The following is a 4,744-nucleotide window of genomic DNA, read 5'->3' on the forward strand; positions in this document are numbered from 1 at the left end:
TGCGGCGACTTTTGTTTCCCCCCGCCATGTAACCCTTCCCTCCGCCCCTCGCCCTCCCGTTTGCTCAGGTTTTTTTTTGTGGCTCAAGTGCCGGGGCTGGGATCTGCTAAAACTTGACATTTACACATGAATTGTGCAACGGTGCGGCCCAGAGAGCCAGGGTGACCTGGGCCGCTAAGCAGCGTCTTGGTAATTAGGTTCATCAGGAAAAAAAAAAAGACCAGCAGCAGCTCTTGGAGAAGTTGCTCTGGGTGTGATGGTGGAGAGGGCTTTACGGCAGTGAATCCTGACTTCTCGCTTTCTTCGGCAGGATGGGGTGGGGTAGGACCTGATTTAACAGCTGAAATGTTATTTTTTGGCATGGTTGGCAGAGCTTGTAGGGAATGAATATCCAGACCTGCAGGCTTTTTTACGGAGCAGTAGCAGGAGAACGCAGAAATCTTCACCCTCCAAAATAAGCAGAGCAGTTTCTGGTATGGGCTTGTCCACAGCTGGGGAGATGCTACCGGGGATCAGTCATGGGTTTTTCTTCAACTCCTGGTTGAATGGCAAGAGGATCAATCCAAACCACAATCGTGTTCATAGAGAAGATGTCAGTTGCAAAGCTTGAGCCAGACCTTCACCTGGGACCCACTGGCCCGGCGTGGCCGGCGTGGGGTTGTCAGGTCTCGTGCATCGCGAGGAGTCACTTGGCTGAGCCCTGCCCCGCCTGCCCTCACCGGGACGTTGCCGTGGTGCCATGGGGTCCTGGGCTGGACCTGATCAAGGGGTTCAGTCCAGTTCCTCCTCTGCCTTTCCGAAGCCCTCTCCCCTCACCCCCACAGCTCATATCCATCACCCATAACACTGCACCGAGAGGGTTGTGCCGTTCGACTGACAGTGTTGTGGGTTGCTCCAGGCGTGGGGTAGACCTACAGCTGCCTCGGCTGCTCCCGCAAATGCATCACCAGGGCTCCCCAGCAGTCACCAAATGGCAGGGCTTGAGTTGACAAGGTCAGAGCAACAAAATCCAACCCCAGATGACACCCAAGGGCAGGCAGCCACCTTTCCTTAGAGAGTTGTTTGCACTTACTCAGCTGACTGATATGAGGAGACCTCATGGGGAGAACTGGATCCCACATAATCCTCTATTAAAAAAAAAAATATATTCGTGTGTCCTGCTGCTTGTAGTGGTTCCTGGCAGCATTCACAATGTAGGACCACCGAAGGACTCCCAAACTAATTAAAATGATACAGCTATTTTTAAATCCTGCAAGCCATTAATCCCAAACATGTTTCTAAGCCAGAGCTCTACACATTTATTTGATTTCTATCTAAACCCATAAACTAAGCCTCATTCATTGATGAGATTTCAAACTTCTCGAGCCAAGCTTGAGCTACAAGGCCTTTTAAGAGCTTTTGGAGCATGGTTTTTATTCCCCACAGAGCCACCTTTGCCTGCACTTTTCAGGCAATCCCCGCATCATGTATTGACAGCCCCACCTTCCCGTCTGTGCACACCCAGCAGTTGAACCGATACTGCCACAAGTACAAGGGCACGCACATCGAGGAAAGAAAAGATGCCCTTCCTGTCATAAGATAACATTAGTCATCGTGACCCTAATTATTCTGTGAGTCAATGGATATTAGGAAAAACTTCTTCACTATGCTTGTGGCCAAGCACAGGAGCAGGCTGCCAGGGCAATCTACGAACCGTTCTATGATTCAAATCTCCATCCTGGGAGATATTCAAAAGCCAACTGGACATTGCCCTAGGCAACCTGGTCTTGTTGGCCCGGCTTTGAGCAGTTTCATCAGCTGCAGGTTGGGTCCCATGCTGGCAAAGGCTTCTTTCCCACTGGAGATGGCAAGCACAGGGATGGTACTTGCTTGTATGGAGAGGAGACAGCATCGTGTGTGCTGCAGAAGCCCTGCTGAGGGTTAGAGGAGCTGGCTTGGCCGAGCACCACGCTCACGGTGTCGCACAGTTTAAGCCACAGCTGGTGCACGTCCCTCCTGCTCCAAGCATGCCAGAGGTTTGCCTGCAGTGTACGGTGTGGATATGGCTTTCCTTGCTGGGATCAGTCAAAACATGGGAACAGAAACAAGATGGGATTTTCTTAGTGCATTCCTGATCAAACCGGCTCAGAAAATATTGGAAAGAACAAGAAGTATTTAGCCATCACCCCCCTGCTTTCTATTCTGTCTGCCTCGAAACGATCTTCTCCCTCCGCATCACACGCTATGCCCTTTTAGACCATAATCCCCTACTTTCACTGTCTGACCTGTTTTTCCACCCCTTGCTTTCCAAACAAAAATCACAAACAAAGCCCCCAACCTCCAGCCCACATCGTGGGGTGAAGGGGCAGAGCCAGCCTGTCCCCCATGCCCCTCCCTGCTGCCCGCCACACCGTACAGCGCCAGCAGCGATGCTCGGGTACCACTGAGGACCAATACCACAGGAAGGGAGAGGGCTGCACCGTCAGGAGCAGGAGCTGCAGGTGATGGCAACCACCCAGCAATGAGCGGAGGAGGAAACCAAGAACAGGGAAACCTGATAAAACCAGTAGGAAAGAGGCTCAAGACTTCAAGGACAGGTAGGTACAAACTATGGCCGGTGAAATAACTCCCTTTAAAGTCTCAGAGTGAAAACATGGCAAAGGCTGTGCAGGCTTCCCGGTGGGGTTGAGCGCAGGGAGCAAAGCCTCTGTGTGATTTCTCCATTACACACTGAATTAAGCTGAAGGCCAGGACGTCCTACAAATGTCGAGGACCTGTCAGCAGCTGAATGGGAGCATTGTGCGTCAGCTGCCGCTGTCAGAAACCGGGTCTGCAGTCAGCAAGCGTCTGCAGAAGCTCTTTTCTGGCGAGGAGCGCTTTAATTTCTCGCTCATTTGGTGGCATCGATGCAGACGCTTGTACCTTTGTGCTTGCCTTGCGGGGAGGGTTTTACACCCAGGTCTGTGCCACAGGAGGCAGGGGAGGAGAGAGCATTTCTTAATGGGAAAGAGGCAAGATCCCATCGACAGAGCCTCTAAGGCTACGTGGCCTTAGAGAATGAATGTGAAAGCAAGAAAACCAAATCTGTGTTACAAATCCCTGACTTTGGAGGGGTCACACAAAGGTTTGGAAAACATCTGATCCCTTGAAAACTTTTTCTTTAGAAACAGGTGGGCTGCAGTTGTCACATTTCTTTGGTTTTTGAATACTGGGACAGCAGATGAACATGTTGGAGTCTCCAAATCAATATACTGGAGGTGGGCTTGGTGAGTAGAAACTCCATGATTTCGCCCTTCTTTCACCCCAAGTTTTACATGATCGTAACTCAGCTGATTCACGTCAAGCCTGACGTGCATGACGAGGAGGACGAGAAGAACCAGGTCCTTGGGGACTCTTTGCCCGTGTCCCCTCTGTAGCTGACTGCCTTGATGCAACAGGCTGCACTCAAAGGGAAGAGCCCTGCCTGGAAGAAGAGATTCGTGGGGTGCCTTTATTCCAGCTGTAACTCCTCTGAAGTAACAGGAGTCACACCACAGATGAGTTTGGACCAGGGTTTTTACTTGACCATCATTAGAAAGGAAGGTTGCTCAGGTCTGAGACACTGCACTCAGACACAAAGACACTGCATCCTTTGTAATGCAAATGTGTTTTCTGCTTCAATAGGCTTCAGAGAATGATGGACAAAAAAACATTGTACAGAGATGTCTGTGGCTTCGCTCTTATTCTTCTGTGATGTGTAACTTCAAAAGAAGGCATTTTAATTTGACAGATGGACATTTAATCATAAATAATAATGTATACTGCTTCTTAACTCACGAGCACATGGCCCCTCTGCACCTGTAGCCACTCTCCCTTACAAAGGAACTCTCCCCTCTTCCAGATCATCCAGCCCATTTCTTTTTCCGTCTCCCCACAAAAAATACCTGCCCTTCCAGGCAGATCCACCCAGCAGAGCCCTGCAAAGGCCTGTCACTGCTTGCATGGTGGTGAGACACGGTCTTATCGGTGTGGGATCCACTTCAGCAGCTTGGAAACTGCCCTGAAAACTGTGTGAACACATCTTGCCTCCTAATTGCTACAGAGGAGGTGTTAATTTGAGGGTTAGGTGGATGAATCGGTTGCTGTCCAGACTGAAAAGGCTTGTCCTGAGTGGAAATACCGTGACCTTCAGGCTACGGCTGGTTTTAGCCTTGTTTCCCTAAGAAAACGGCTTATAGGGTCAGGCTTTGTGAGTTCATCTGCCACTATCTGCTGCCAGTAACTTTTCAACTTATTGGCCAGTTTCAACCATTTTGACAGGACGATGGATGTCTAAAAGCTGTTATTTTTCTTCCAGGTTGTGAAAATAAACTATGAAGCAATGGAAAAAAAATCCTGCCAGTGTTCCCCCAGGTGAAAGGTTGATAAACACAGCTCTAATAGACATCTGCTGATGGTGCTAGGAAGGATGGAAAAGAGAGGACGGAAGAGGCTGTGAAGCGGACAACTGCACTGCGATCGCTCCCTGAGCCGCTCCAAACACCTTCCCTTCTGACTCGCCTCTGCAAGAAATGATTCACAAGAAATTTCATCTCTTCCCAGCACAGGCCCAAAACTAGCGGCTAGGGTTTTAAAAGAGCACCCGTGTTGCCTAAAAATTGGGCTAGAGGCAGCATCCCAGGAGCCACTGGAGGCTGAGCGCCCTGGAAGGTTCGCCCCATTGGGGGAGCAGAGCTTCCCTGAAACTCCTCAGTTGGGCAGTGCGAAGCAGCCCTGGAGCACTTGT

The sequence above is a fragment of the Cariama cristata genome, unplaced genomic scaffold (assembly GCF_000690535.1).
Source record: "Cariama cristata isolate BGI_N322 unplaced genomic scaffold, ASM69053v1 scaffold4448, whole genome shotgun sequence".
NCBI lineage: Eukaryota > Metazoa > Chordata > Aves > Cariamiformes > Cariamidae > Cariama > Cariama cristata.